The sequence below is a fragment of the Pinus tabuliformis genome, chromosome 7 (genome assembly GCF_031772625.1).
Source record: "Pinus tabuliformis cultivar Carrire ecotype Pingquan chromosome 7, CPIR1, whole genome shotgun sequence".
Lineage (NCBI taxonomy): Eukaryota > Viridiplantae > Streptophyta > Pinopsida > Pinales > Pinaceae > Pinus > Pinus tabuliformis.
Genome location: NC_142293.1, coordinates 237,993,568 through 238,009,974, shown reverse-complemented (window position 1 = coordinate 238,009,974; position 16,407 = coordinate 237,993,568). Strand labels below are relative to the sequence as shown.

General features: G+C 40.2%; 1 protein-coding gene across 3 annotated transcripts in view; it reads right to left on the bottom strand.

Moving 5' to 3' along the window:
- Window positions 1-250: 250 nt before the first annotated feature.
- Window positions 251-16,407, bottom strand: part of LOC149246739 (uncharacterized) — a 70,958-nt gene continuing 54,801 nt past the window's right edge. For 2 of the 3 annotated variants that reach the window (XM_089455742.1, XM_089455743.1), the window contains 2 exons: window positions 1,331-1,449; window positions 251-1,030 (listed from right to left, as the gene is read on the bottom strand). The gene's annotated coding sequence lies outside the window, so the exon portion shown is untranslated. The remainder of the gene's footprint in view (window positions 1,031-1,330; window positions 1,450-16,407) is intronic. The other variant, XM_089455744.1, reaches the window with a different exon arrangement.

Here is a 16,407-nt window from a genome sequence, read left to right as displayed (position 1 = left end):
AAAGTATTTGCTGTAAATTTGCATGTGAATTTTATAATGGTAGCAGACTGTGTCAAAAGTATGTTATTGTTTAATTCATTTGTAGTTTTCTTGCATGTTCTGTTAGTTCTGCTGTGTGACTTTGATCGCAGACCCTTAGGCACTGCATCACTCTTAACAGCTAAATATACAAGCAAAACGTAAATGATCTAATTTGCATCCGAAGAACTTTCCCATTGTCCAAGCAAAAAACTATATACAAAACTAGATTAAGGCCAAAGAAGAAAGCACTGTAGTCCATTTAAAATATTGTAAACTTTGTATGCCAGAAAGCTGAGACAATAGTCTAGATAAATGTATTAGTAACTGGAGTCTAAAACAATCTTGAGGTCAAAGGTTCCCATTTCTGCTGTAATCAGGTCCAAGACAGCTTTTGCCACATGTCCTTTGGAATCTGCTTCCAGGGCTTTCCTCCTTTGCCAGGAAGGCCTTTGGCCTTTGTAAAATCTACATCGAATTTTATGTACAGAATTTATGTTACACGTCGGTTGTGTATTACCCTCCCAATCTCATTCATCAAGCCTTGGGAGTCAGGACCAATTGTCCAGTAGCCAGTCACCTATAATGGACTTCCCTGATTCCATTATGTGGCAGTTCCCTGAGCTAAAGCATTGAACTACTATCAGTCATGCCCATGTTGACTGTAACGAATAGATTGTCACCTTGAAGTCTAGTGTCCAGATTTGAAATCTAGAAACACAGAGAAGTGGCAGAGTATCTTCCTTGTGGCCTTCTTTACAATCTAGCTGCAGATGCTGTCTACTTAAGCTTTGGCCATAGACAAGCCATTGACTGTTACAGTGTTAGGTCATCAAGATGCAAATATTTTGTTTCCAAGACTAGGATATCCACTTTATGAAGCATTGTTGGGTGTACAATGGCAGTGAAGCCACGTATCATAATTCCGTTCCAAAACAAGGATTCACACTAACAAAGTTGATTGAATCATGTTCAATGGTCAACTTGAATATAGTAATATACCTGAGAACATCTGTAGGAAAATGCCACAAATAAAATTAGTTATCCAATTCGATCAAATTGTTACCAAAGGAAATAAAGAGAGAGATCTAGTAGAATTAAGTCTAACTGATCTGTGCACAGCATAAAGAGCAATGTGCAAACTTTAGTTTGGTTAAAGAAAGTCAAATTGGTCCTTAGTTCCCATATAAAGCATGCACCAGCCACCACACTAAGATAATCTAGACGTCTGAATGTAGACAAAGATGAAAAAAACAATTTATGTTTTTCAACTTGAAGTGGCCTGCATCTTAGCCTCATTGGAGTCACATACCTCTTGTGTTATTTTGTCAAGCCATACTCTCAAAATCATCCCAGATGGCCTCCTATGTGCATCTCACCTTCTTTTGAGCATACATGTTTGCATTCTTGTATGCCTTAAAGCTCGATGCTCTAATATAGGTCCAATGAACCACAAAGTTAAAATACAAAAAAATACTGTTTATAAACCAACAAACTTTTCCCTTTTGTAACTTTTATTATAATTGATTGCACACTTTGACAAATATCTTTATTAAACACTAAATTGTTAAAGAACAAATGGTGCTTTAAATTGGTCAAAGAAAATATAGATACTCTAGTCCTGTACTCTGGAATCATTCTGTGGCATTAAAAGATCCATAATTTCAGTGCTTATAAGCTATCCAGAAAATCATGTGAATATACTGTTAAGAGATAGATAAGAATATATCTTTCTTTCTGCACAAATCTCAATCGATTTCACCGAAGATGCAATCTTGGAGACTCTTGCAAATGGCAAAGCAGACCCATCAGAGGAGCTACTCTATCAATGGGCAGTCAAATTGCGAGAAACAGAAAACCAAAAAATTCCAAATTGCTCTATGGCAAGCAATTTTCAATTGTTACTTCACAATTGCAGATACAAATATTTTCTTCGAGATATGTTGTGCCATTTTTATATAGAATTAAGGTATCACAAAACACATTTACATCCAGAAAACAAAAGAGAATCCATCCTAAATTCATTACAGTGCAAAAAATGAATTCTTCGGAGTGAGGTTGGACCACTATTATAGTAAGATTCATAGTGTTCTTAGTAATATCGATAATAATTTATGACTAATCAATATTGGCAATAAAATGCCATACACTAAGGGCATACTCAACAGTCAAAACAAGAACAATACAAGCAAGGCATTCTTAGTTCATGGAGGACCACCTACATCTGTTCATAATGGATTGGATTGCATTCTGTGAGCATTCCTTAGGTATAGATGGTATGCTGTCATCTGATTGGAAATATGTAAGGCTTTTGAAACCCTTGAAAATGGGAAAAATTCGTATGTATCATCATATTCAGTTGGCAACACAGACGCATTTCAGTATGTATGTCAAGTGTCAACCCAATGTTTATTATTATATATTATTATTATTATCTAGTAGACACATTAATGACTTTTGTCTTTGTGACATTTATGAGTTATATTAATGTCATGGGTGGAAAATGTACTTCAAAATGTTGTATCATGTACTTTTTCTAATATTAAAGTCACTTGTACTTTATAAAGTGACTTTATGTGTAAAGTAGATAGTGTACTTTTTAAATATTAAAGTGAGGTGAAAAATCACTTTATGAGAAAAATAGAAAAAAGTACACAACTTGAAAAAGGTACTAAAAGGCTTTTAAGTAATAGGGCCAATGTGTGAGGGGGGTCAATTGAAAGAGTTAATATCAACCACACATCTTGAGATTTGGAGATTAAATCTCATCCATTGGATCCTACAATTAGGGTTTCAATCTTTTCTAAGAGACAAAACGAGAAAAGGGAGGCTCATTTTTCACTTCACACTTGAGAGAGCAAAAGGAGAAGAGAAGAAAACAAACTTTAAGAAGAACTTCCAACAAGAGGAGGGCTTGAATTTCTAGGAGGAAGGCAACCATAGGAGGCACGATTTCCAAGGAGAGGCGTGAAAATCAAGGAGTCAACACGTTTTTCGAGGCAAACAACAGCACATATATTGAGGGAAGAAACACAATTTTCGAGGTTGTTGGGCACGAATTTCGAGGGCTATTCCTACGTTGACTTGGCATGAAAATCGAGGCGGAATTTTTGGGTTTGCTACTACCAGCAGTGTGATTTTTTAGGAGTGTTCCTGCTATCACTTGGCACAAATTTTGAGGTCCTGCAGTCACTTCCAGTGTAGAAACCGAGGCAGCATTTGGCACAGAATTTTGGGCACAAAAATAGAGTTGAGCTGTGAGAAAGTGCAGAAAATTCTCGACAAGAGATTTTGTGAAATTCTAAAAAATATCAGTGGGCACAAATTTCCAGATTTGCATTTAATGCTTCAACTACTAAAGGAGATAAGTACTATGATTATTTTATGTACTTAAACTAATTTTCTCAAGCAATAAAATCCTCCTTTGAAGACCAATTTTCCCCAAGAGGTTGTGGGGTTTTTCCGGTTCAACTTGACTAAAATTAAGTGTCTCACTTGTGTGAATGCTTGCTAAAATTATGTGTTAATTTCAGCGGATAGAAAACTGAAAAATAGTAGAAGTACTCTTTGAATGTTTACAATAAATGCATATTGAAATTTATATCAACATGACAAAACATGTGGGTTGGGCCTAAACAACCATGCAAACTTGTAAATTGGGTTAAGGGTGCAGATCATAATTTTTTTACATGGTATCGGAGCAAAGTTGAGCCAAGTTGAGGCTTAAATCTTCATTTTCAGTCAGCTGATAAAGAGGGCAACAAGCTACTAAAGTCTTCAAACAGTGAACCATACCTTTGAAACTTTGCCAAAAACCCAAAGACTTTAGTAGTTCAGAGGGAGGAAGGTTCTAGCTTCTAGATTTGCTTCATTTTGTTGGTTGTGGGGTCATGGCTGGTTGAGAGTAGAGGACAGATTGATGGGGGCTAAAAACTTTGGCCCATGGAAAGAGAGGATTATGCTTTTAATGTAAGAGGTGGGAATGTGGGATGTTGTTGAAGCAATTGTGCAAGCACCCACTGATCCAACTCAATTGGTGGAGTTCAACAAGAAGAATGTGAAGGCAAAGAGGATCCTTCTAGATGCCATCAAGGACCATTTATTCCCTCATGTTTCAGGGATGAGATATGCATATCAGATGTGGGAGTCCTTGGTCTCTTTGCACCAAAGTTCTAATGAGAACAAGAAGATGGTGTTGAGACAAATGTCAAAAACTACGCAACATCAAGATTACCAAGACCGACAGTGTGACATCTTTCCTCACCAGAGTCTCACAAGTGAAGGATAAGTTAACTGTTGTTGGAGAGGTTGTTCCAAAGGAGCAATTGGTTCGGATTGCCTTAGACGGGTTCACCAAGAAGTGGGATGGCTTTATCCATGGCTTGGTGGCTAGAGAGCACTTTCTTGGTTGGAGGAGGATGTGGGACGATTTCATCAAGGAGGAGATCAAGAGGAGTGTGAGAGGTGGCAGCAAGAGTGGTGGGGGAGGTGAAGAGGAAAATGTTGTTCTTGCGACAAAGGGGAAGAAGGGCAAGAAGATCAAGAAGGGGTCTTCTAGTGGAGCAAAGCAAGAGAAGGGGAAGCAGAATGGTAAGGAGAAGGACATGAGCAAAGTGAAATGCTTTTCTTGTGGGAATATGGGTCACTATGCTATTCAGTGTCCCCGCAAAAATGGTAAGAAGAAACAGGGAGTTGCAGCTTCAGCAGATGTAAATTATTTTGCAGCTATGTTTGATTCAGAGTGTCCATTTGTGGTGAGTTTAGCCACTCATGTCACTTCTTCCCATGCATGGTTCATAGACAATGGAGCATCCTGCCATATGACCGGAGTTAGAGAGCACTTCACGAGCCTTTTGGAGGATGACATTGACTTGGAGGTTGTGCTTGGCAACAACTCCAAAGTCAAGGCGACAGGTATGGGGACAGTTTTATTTCAGAGGGAGTCATCACCTCCTCTGAAGGTGACAGATGTTCTTTATGTTCCAGGGTTGAAGAAGAGTTTGATATCAGTCTCTATCTTGGAGGACAGGGGGTATGAGGTATTGTTTCAAAAGGGGAAAGTGTTGATATATCCTATAGGAGCCAGTATCGAGTCTACTCGTGTGATTGGAGCTCGCAGTGGGAGACTCTACAAACTTATGTTTCAACCTCTTAGAGCTATGGTAGTGCAAACCTATAGCAGTGAGTTATGTGAGTTGTAGCACAAGAGGATGTCCCACTTGCACCATGGAGCTTTCATGATGTTGAGGGAGATGGTTACAGGGTTGCTTGACTTCAGCACAGAGCATCATGATGTGTACAAGGGGTGTGCTTTGGGAAAGTACATCAAGATACCTTTGCAGAGCAGTGACAACAGAGATGTGGGTATCCTTGATTTGATTCATTCTGACGTATGTGGTCTTATGTCCCATGTTTCATTGAGTGGATATGAGTATTATGTGGTATTCATTGATGACCACTCCAGGAGGACCTGGATTTACTTCCTGAAGACCAAGGATGAGGTCTTCTGGTGATTCCTAGATTTTAAGGCTCTTGTGGAGAACCAGACAGGGAGGCAGATCAGGGTGTTGAGATCAGACAATGGCGGTGATTACACTTCTGTGGAGATGAGGGATTTTTATGGGAGTGTTGGCATCAATAGGGAGATCATTGTGCCTTATAACCCTCAGCAGATTGGAGTGGCAGAGAGGAAGAACAGGACTATTGTTAGTGCAGCTAGAGCCATGTTGCATGATCAGAGTTTACCTTTCTTCTTGTGGGCCGAGGCATGTAACACTATTGTTTATTTGCAAAACAGGAGCCCACATAGAGTCTTAGGGAGAAAGACTCCTGAGGAGATATAAACCAACAAGAAGCCGGAAGTTGGGCACATCAGGATATTTGGGTGCCTTACATATTCACACGTCCCTGAGGAGAGGACGAAGCTGGAACCCACTGTAGAGAGGGGTATCCTAATGGGTTACAATGAGACTAGCAGAGCCTACTGCATATATCTTCCTGCACAGAGGAAGATTGTCCTGAGGAGGGATGTGACATTTGAGGAGGTATTAGGAGGTTGATCAGGTAGAGCAACAGGCTCCTCAGTAGGGGACCACATCACAGGTTTCAAGTGCATCAACTGGTACATCAGGATCAAGAGGTTCACCTTCTTTAGGGGTGACAGGTTCACAGGGCAGATTTTTGCCTGGTACCAGTTCACTTGGTGCAGGTTCATCAGGCACAGTATCTCAGAGTTCAGAATCTCCCTTGGTTATTTTAGAGCCTTCCTCGCCAGGAGGAGAGGCACCAGTTGAGGATTTTCCCATACCACCACAGGAGACTATTGCAAGGAAGAGGAAGCCAAGATGGCTTCAGGAGACCCTGAAGGAGGCTCAAGAGGCAGTGGGGAGACCCAAGTGGTCAATGAGGGAGAGTAGACTGCCAAAGAGGTTGGGTGTCTTTGTGGCAGATGTTGTGGAGACATTGCCAGCTAGTTTTACGGAGCCGCTAGACAACAGATCTAGAGGGATGCCATGGTGGAGTATACCTCTATCATGAAGAATGATGTCTAGGAGGAAGTGCCACGTCCTGATGGGAAGTCAGTTGTGACTTCCAAGTGACTCTACAGGGTCAAACATGTTGCAGGTGGCAACATTGAGAAGTTCAAATCTCAATTTGTAGCGCGGGGGTTCTCACAGGTAGAGGGAGTTGACTATGATGAGACCTTTGCACCGATTACTCGCTATACTTCCATTAGAGCAGGTGATATCTATAGCAATTGAGATGGGATGGGGGATTCACTAGATGGATGTGAAGACCACCTTTCTCAATGGTGTTATACAAGAGGAGGTGTACATTGAGCAGCCTGAGGGATTTGAGTTGCATGGGAGGGAGTCTCATGTGTGTAGGCTGAAGAAATCCTTGTATGGACTGAAGCAGGCATCGAGGGCATGGTACGAGAGGATAGATGCCTACTTGCAATAGATGGGTTTCCAAAAGAGTGATGCAGATCCGAACCTATACTTTATCTTGGTAGGTGATGATCCACTCATTTTGGTACTGTATGTGGATGACTTGTTTATTACAGGGGAGGATAGTCTCATCCAACACTGCAAGAGAGATCTTGCTTCAGAGTTTGATATGACTGATATGGGGCTGATGCATTACTTTTTGGGGTTGGAGGTCTAGCAAGAGGATGGGCACATCTTTGTGGGCCAGGGCAGGTATGCAGGAGATATCTTGAGGAGATTTCGTATGGATGGTTGCAAGCCTATGGCTACTCCTATGATCACCAACTGGAAGAAGCTTCATGATGTTGATTCCGAGTTGGTGGATCCCACTTTGTATCATCAACTGATTGGTTCATTGATGTATCTGGTCAACACTAGACCGGATATTTGTTTTGCAGTCAATACATTGAGTCAGTTTATGATGGAGCCCAGGAGAGTACACTGGGTGGCTGCAAAACATGTGTTGAGGTACTTATAGGGCACAGTGGATTATGGTTTGGACTACGTCAGATGTGATGGGGTCAGATTGATTGGTTGCATAGACTCAAATTGGGCTAGCAGTGTGAGTGACCGGAAGAGCACTTCCAGATGTTGTTTCTCATTGAGCTTGGCAAGTTGTGTCATGGTTCAGCAGGAAACAAAAGCCAGTGGCATTGAGCAACGCAGAGGCAAGTATATGGCAACTAGTCAAGCAAGGTGCGAGGCATTATGGCTTCGCAAGATGCTTCATGGATTATTTGGTCAATGTTGAGACCAACTAAAATTTACTGTGACAATCAGAGTTGTATTAAACTCTCTGAGAATTCAATGTTTCACGACCAGTCAAAGCATATAGAGATCAAATACCACTTCATCAAGACTGGGTTCAACAAGGGGCAGTGAAGCTTGAGTATATATCCACTGATGAACAGGTAGCAGACATTCAAACCAAGTCTTTGCCAAGAGGCAAACAAGTTTTCTTTAGAGACAGGTGTGAAAATTTCTAAACTAAAATTCTACTACTGCAGCAATTGATTTATTTCACCTACTTATTATTCACAATAAGTTATTTATGAAATCCCTTCAGCGAATATTAAAATAAATTCTATTGCAGTTATCACACAATTACCCAGAGAAAAAAATACATGCACCAGAACTAATCACATCAACACAATTATTTTTGGACAATTGTCCCTGGAAAAACCCAATGTGGGAAAACCTGTGCAGCAGATGAGCGCTTTATTAATCTTCAGTAGCAATTGCTTTTACAAGGAATGATTTTATAAAGAAACTGAAAGAAAGCACCTGAGACTTTCCATTTGAGACCTTTTAACACTTTGGAGACCCTGCTCCCACTTCTGCGTGGCCCAGCGTGGCTCTAAGTGCCTTTGCATCCCTTTGCATCACCCTGTGTAAGCTCTACGTCTGTCCTCTATACTGCATCTCTCTGCGTTTTCTCCCATTGTCCCTACATCACCTCCTCCTCAATCACTGCCTACTGCTGATGCCCTCCTCTTCCTCCACCTTGCAACTCTCCCTCTAAAACTAGCTCCTCTACTTGAAAATGATTTTCCTTAAGATACTGAGCATCTGTCGGTGTGTCTCCAAATGATCCTCAAGTCTTCTCTTATACTTATTTTGTTGACGAATCAACGGCCGAGATTAAGTCCCTAATCAACGACTAAGATTAAAACAAACTTGATCCTCGTTTCTTAGAAGCTTCTCACCCTTATCTTTATTAATACCCATTCATATTTTTATTTTCCTAAGTTTAGAATTAGGAACCCATTAAAAATATTAATTATTTTAATAACTCCTCATCCGGGTGGAATTTCTCAAAACGATTTCTGGGCCTTGGAGCTCTCATGTGCCTTAGCCTCTCCTCCAAATTTCAAGGCTAGAGCACATCCGATGCTACCAAAAATCAACACTCCCTCTTAGCGAGGAATGTGTTCTAGCAATGTTTCATTATAGAAACATCACACTGATCTTCCGCATCGGTACCTATGCTGATGCTCGGCCTGCTACCTCACAACCCCTGCACTGCTACTTCCTTGTACTGCTACCCATGACACTACCACTGCCACTGTTGCCCCTGTACTGCAGCTCCCTCTCAACATGTTGCACATGCTGCCCATAGCACTGCCACTGCTAACTGCTGTCTACCACCTGTTCTCCTGAGGAGTGTATCTCAACTGTATTGCTCCTCGTTGGACACAGTCTCTGACAAAGTGATACCTGATATCAATGTGCTTCGACCGATCATGAAATACTGGATTCTCAGAAAGCTTGATGCAACTCTGATTATCACACATGATCCTGGTCGCTTCCATCCTTCTCCTGAATAGATTCACAAGCAATTTCCTAAGCCATATGGCTTCGCACAAAGCTGTGCTAGCTACCATATATTCTGCTTCAGCTAAGCTCAGAGCCACGAATTTCTGTTTCCTACTGCACCAGGAGGTCATTCCTAATCCAATGTTGAAACAGTACCCAGTTGTACTTTTCCGATCTACTGAACTTCCAGCCCAATCTGCATCAGTGAACCCACTCAACCTGATGTCATTGCCTCTGGTGTACAATAGTCCATGCTCGACTGTTCCTTGTATATACCTGAGAACATGTTTGGTTGTTTTCCAGTGCGCCCTCTTAGGTTCCACCATGAACTCACTAAGGGTGTTGACAACGTAACAAATGTCTGGCCTGCTATTGACCAAATACATTAGGGACCCTATAAGCTGCCTATAGAAGGTGGGATCAACGTCTTTATCTTATGATGCATCAATCTTCTTCCAGTTGGTGATCATTGGAGTAGCCATAGGTCTACAGTCCTGCATCCTGAATCTCTTCAAGATTTTTGTAGCATATCTCCCTTGTCCAAGGAAGATCTCACCCTTCTGCTGCCAAAATTCCAACCCCAGAAAATAATGCATCTGTCCCAAATCCTTCATGTCGAATTCTATGGCTAAGTTCTTGCAATCTTTGATGAGCTTGGATGATCCTGTCAGGAAGAGATCATCCACATATAACACTAGGATTAGAGGCTCATTCTCTACGACCAGATAGTAGAGATTAGGGTCTGCGTCACTCTTGACGAACCCCATCTTCTGCAAGTAGCCATCAATTCGACTGTACCATGCCCTAGGTGCCTGTTTAAGCCCATACAAGGCTTTATTTAATATGCATACATGAGATTACTTCTCATGTGTCTCAAAACCTTCTGGGTGTTCAATGTATACTTCCTCTTCTATTACCATGTTCAATAATTTCGTCTTGACATCCATCTAATGAATCTCCCACCCCATGTGTGCTGCAAGAGATATCATGGTTCTAATAGAAGTATACCTGGCTATTGGGGCGAAGGTTTCTTCGTAGTCTATCCCTTCCTTTTATGCATACCCATTAGCCACAAACCTGGTTTTGTATTTCTCCACACTGTCGTCTACAACATATTTGACCTTGTAGATCCATCTCGAACCTACCACTGATCTGTCCTGAGGCCTAGGTACCACTTCCCAGACATCATTGACCATTATAGAGTTGTATTCCTCTGCCATAGCATCCACCCATACTTGATGTTGAATGGCCTCTTGAAAACTAAAGGTTCCCCAACTTGAGCTACTAAGACCTGGTATTTGTCTGGCTATCTTCGCTCCCTTTTACTATTCTTAGGTGCACAAATGAAGTCTTTTGCATCCTGTAGAATCTGTCGGAGTTCTCGGCTCGTTCTTCCACTGGTAGTAGGCACATATATCAATTCTTCCTCTTCCTGAGATTCCTCCTGTTCTGAAGCTTTGTCTTCAAGAGAACTTCTGGTACTAGTTTCCACTGGTTGAAGTCGTTTGAAGAACGACTCGTCTTTCGACTACTCCTCGGAAGGCATTTCTAGGGATTTCATGAATGCTCTATCCTCCATGAACTTTACATCTCGCCGAACTACTACCTTCCTACTCCCTGGAAGATAGACTCTTTATGCCTTAGCATTCTCGCTATATCCCACAAGATATCCTTTCTCAGTAGTTTGATCTAATTTCTTCCTCTTCTCTTCAAGTATATGGCAATACATTAAACTCCCAAATATCCTGAAATCACTGACTTCAGGTGTCTTCTCGATGAAGACCTTCTCCGGAGTGATTTTGCCCAATGCCCTGTGAGGAGTCCTGCTCTGGACATAAACTGTCATGCTGCATGCTTCTGCCCATAGGAATTTAGGCATATCCTGATCATACAGCATTGCCCTAGCTGCTTCCACAATAGTCCTGTTTTTTCTTTCTGCTCCGGATTGTAGGGAGTTGTCCACTCCCTTATGATGCCTTCCTTAGCGCAAAAGTCGGTGAAGTCCTTGTCAACATACTCTCCACCATTGTCTAAGTGCAACACTTTTATCTTCTTTCTTGTCAAATTCTCCACTAGAGCCTTGAACTCTTTGAATTGACCAAAAACCTCATCCTTGGTTTTTAGAAAGTAGATCCAAGTCTTCGTGGAATGGTCATCGATGAAAGTGACGAAGTATTTGGCACCACTAAGAGCTTTTGTGGACATCAGTCCGCAGATGTCTGAGTGTATCAATAGTAGATAACTCTTAGCCCTATTGTTACTTTTGGAAAACGTTGCTTTGGCATACTTGCCCAGAGTGCACCCTCTGCATACATCATCTTGTTCAGTACTTAGATCTGGAACTCCTGATACTGTTTTCCTGAGAATTCTCAGAGCCCCATGGTGTAAGTGTCCCATCCTCCTGTGCCATAGTTCATTCAAATCTTTGTCCCCATTAATGCCTATCAATGCCATTGGTGATTCTAGTTGCAACATGTACAACCTGTTATTTCTGATTCCAATCTGCGCCTTCTTTTTCCAACTTAGGTGTTTGACATATACTTTCTCCTTAATGAAGAAAATGTCATAGCCCTTGTTTTGAAGTTGAGATATGGAAAGTAAGTTCATCCTCAATCCTGGCACATGCCACACATTGGTTGCACGAAGGCGCTCTCCTGTTTCAGTTTGAAAAACTATAGTACCTCTTCCTACTGTGGAGTACACTTTGCCTTATTCCCCATGGTGATCTGAAAATTCATTCTTTCTTCCTTATAATCTGAAAAACCTTCTCGGATTCCCATCATATGCCAGGAAGCTCCACTGTCTATATACCAAACCTCCGAGGAGGCAAAGCTTATTAAGCAAGCAACTTCTTCTTCCAATCTGGAAGTAACATAGAATAATCGTAATTTATGTCCCTTGTGCATTCTTCTGGAAATCTGCGTGAGTCCCCTTGAGTGGATGCCTCTACATCATGCTCTTAACCCATAATCGATTTTCCTCTCGTGTTGCCAGATCTCTACTCTGATACCATGTGAAACATTCTAAACTGAAATTCTACTACTACAACAACTGATTTATTTCACCTACTTATTATTCACAATAAGTTATTTACGAAATCCCTTCAACAAATATTAAAATAAATTCTACTGCAGTTATCACACAATTACCCAGAGAAAAAAATACATGCACAAGAACCAATCACATCAACAGAGTTATTTTTGGGCAATTGTCCCCGGAATAACCCAATGTGGGAAAACCGGTGTAGCAGATGAGGGCTTTATTAATCTTCAGCAACAATTTATTTTACAAGGAATGATTTTACAGAGAAACTAAAAGAAAACACCTAGGACTTTCCCTTTGAGACCTTCTGACACTTTGGAGACCCTGCTCCCACTTTTGCGTCACCCTTGTGTCACTCTGCGTGGCCCAACGTGGCTCTGAGTGGCTCTGCGTCCCTCTGTGTCAGCCTGCGTAAGCTCTGCGTCTCTCCTCTGGACTATGTCTCTCTCTGCGTTGTCTCCCATTGTCCCTGCGTCACCTCCTCCTCAGTCATTGCCTGTTGCTGATACCCTCCTCTTCCTCCACCCTGCAACTCTCCCTCTAAAATCGATCTCCTCTAGTTGAGAATCGATTTTCCTTGAGATACTGAGTATCTGCCGGTGTGTCTCCAAATGGTCCTCAAGTTTTCTCTTATACTTTTTTTGTTGACGAATCAACGGCCGAGATTAAGTCCCTAATCAACGACTGAGATTAAAACAGACTTGATCCTCGTCTCTTAGAAGCTTCTCGCCCTTATCTTTATTAATATCTATTAATATTTTTATTTTCCTAAGTTTAGACTTAGGAACCCATTAAAAATATTAATTATTTTAATAACTCCTCATCCGGGTGGAATTTCTGAAAACGATTTATGGGTCTTGGAGATCTCATTTGCTTTGGCCTCTCCTCCAAATTTCAAGGCTAGAGCACATTCAATGCTACCAAAAATCAATAATAGGATGGGAGTGGTGAGCACACCTTCCTTGGTAAGAGAGAGCATTGGAAATAGTTCCAAGGAAAGGTTTTAATAGGCATTTTCCCTTTTAGCCTAGTAGACACATTAATGACTTTTGTCTTAGTGACATTTATGAATTATATTAATGTCGTGGGTGGAAAAAGTACTTAAAAGTGTTGTACCATGTACTTTTTCTAATATTAAAGTCACTTGTACTTTATAAAGTGACTTTATGTGTAAAATACATAGTGTACTTTTCTAATATTAAAGTGAGGTGAAAAATCACTTTATGAGAAAAATAGAAAAGGGTACACAACTTGAAAAAGGTACTATGAGGCTTTTCAGTGATGGGGCCAATGTGCGAGGGGGGTCAATTGAGAGAGTTAATCTCAACCACACATCTTGAGATTTGGAGATTAAATCTCATCCATTGGATCCTAAGTTTAGGGATTCAATCTTTTCTAAGAGACAAAAGGAGAAAAGGGAGGCTCATTCTTCACTTCACACTTGAGAGAGCATGAGAAGAAGAGATGAAGACAAACTTCAAGGAGAATTTGCAGCAAGAGAAGGGCACAAATTTCTAGGAGGAAGGCAGCCATAGGAGACACGATTTCCAAGGAGAGAGGCATGAAAATCAAGGAGATAGTCAACATGTTTTCGAAGCAAACAACATCACTAAAATTGAGCGCAGCAGAGGATTTTCAACGCTGCTAGGCACGAATTTCGAGGGTTGTTCATGCATTGACCTAGCCCGAAAATCGATGCAGAATTTTCAGATTTGCTACTACCGGTAGTGTGATTTTCGATGAGGGTTCCTGCTGTCACTTGGCACGAATTTTGAGGTTCAGCAGTCACTTCCAGCACAGGGATCGAGGCAACATTTGGCACAAAAATCGAGGCAAAATTCTGGGCATAAAAATTGAGGAGCTGAGCTATGAGAAAGTGCATAAAATTTTGGGCAAGAGATTTTGTGAAAATCTGAAAAATATCAGTGGGTACAAATTTCCAAATTTGCACTTAATGCTTCAAATATTAAGGGAGATAAGTACGGTGATTAGTTTATGTAGTTAGACTAATTTTCTCAAGCAATAAAATCCTCCTTTGAAGATCGACTTTCCCCAAGAGACTGTGGGGTTTTTCCAGGGTCAACTTGATCAAAAATAAGTGTCTCACTTGTGCAAATGCTTGCTAAATTTGTGTGTTAATTTTCCACTGATAGGAAAATGAAAAATAGTAGAAGTACTCTTTGAATGTTTACAATAAATGCACACTGAAATTTATATCAACATGACAAAACATGTGGGTTGGGCATAAATAACACATGAAAACTTGTAAACTGGGTTAAAGGTGCATATCATATTTTTTCTACAATTCAAATTACAATGCAATTAATTAGTCTTCCCCATTCAATCTAGCTATTATATTACTTCCAGTGGAAGGCATAGTTCAAACCACAGTGTTATTAATTAGTCTTGTTTGTTCATTAGTTAACCTTTATTGATTATTCTATTTGAAGCACAACCATTCTCTCTGAGATTAAATGCATGTTCAGTCATAACTGCCATCTTTGGCAAATTGTAAATACTTCTAACGTTTGTGTCTAACCCTTACACATATTCATATTACACTAGATAGGAGCAATCACACAATGGTATAGACACTTTATCAGCTTGTTGTTATGAACATTATAATAATATAATAATAAATAATGATAAGTTAATTAGTTAACGAAAAGAGGCGACTTATTAGAAAGAAGACATGTCTATTAGTGAAAACTGAAAATGCATTAGGGTTAGGTATTTATAATGGGAGCCCTGATTGTAATATTCATCATTCCTATTCATTCTATCAATTATTTATATGTCAATACATTTATGCAATTACAAAAATATTGTCTACACACATACAAACACGAATTGTTGTTACATTGGTATCAGAGCCAAGTTTTGGCTAGCATTATGTTTTTAGATCGTGAAATTAGGGAAACCATGACACTTTTCAATGAATTAAGGGAGATCAATGAATCACAAAAAAAATTGTTACAAGAAATCAAATAATTAATTACAAAATGGCCAAAGGATCTTAAAATGTTGGATCCTGCACCTGAAATTGCCATCAAAGAAAGGCAGTATTCAAGGAATATTCAAGGTAAAGATGTGGTAAGTGCAGGTTCGAATGTTGTTAGCAAGGGCCATGCAGACCACTTTACCAAAGATTGGGTTGCAACAATGAGTAGTTAAGATCAAAATCAAAGCTCCAACGATAAACAATTTAACGATGGAGATAATTTGTTTAAGACTATGCCAGTAATCACTGAAACCATGGAAGGTTTCAATTTTATGAACAATGTTCTTATAAGTGATCAAATTATTCCTATGCTTCACAATTGTCTATGGACCCTTATTCCCAATGCCAGGCCCAGACTTATTGCAAATAGAATTCAAAATTTGGTTGATTCAGTGCCTCCGTCTCTAAGAAAATGCAATCCCCTGATTCATGTGATCTTGCAAGTTGGAGTCTTCAACAACATGAGTGAAATTAAAATTTTCCACTATGACATCCGAGACAAGAAGTTGTCATTGTTCCCTCATTATGAATTCAAGGTGTTGACTATGCCACACTTGACACTCAGATAATTTCATGACAGACTCCCTGATGGACAATCCTTTGTGGAAGCAATACAAAATAAAGATATTTTCCGGTATCACTTTGATCAGTGGCATCCCTCTTTTTACATAAATACAAGGTTCATAAAAATGTTCGATGACACTCAAAAGCGAAAACGAAGAGGAAGCGGGAGCCAAAGCCCAAATATTGATGAATATCAGATTTGTGAAAAAATACTCGAAAAGTTTTTATGTCCGGTTTCCAATAGCTTCATGTCGAAACCAGTTAGAATCTTTGCGGTTTGTCTTACCTATAATCGAAATATAGTAAAAGTTCTATATATGCCACTAGATTTGCAACCTGATTTGAGAATGTGCGTGAAAATGGAGGGATACCTCTTACACTATGACGTTGACCTGCCCTTCAACTTCATCTCAAAGGAAGAGGATCTCATGTTGGCGATCAATTTTGCTTTCGAGTGACATAATGATGCCCATGAAT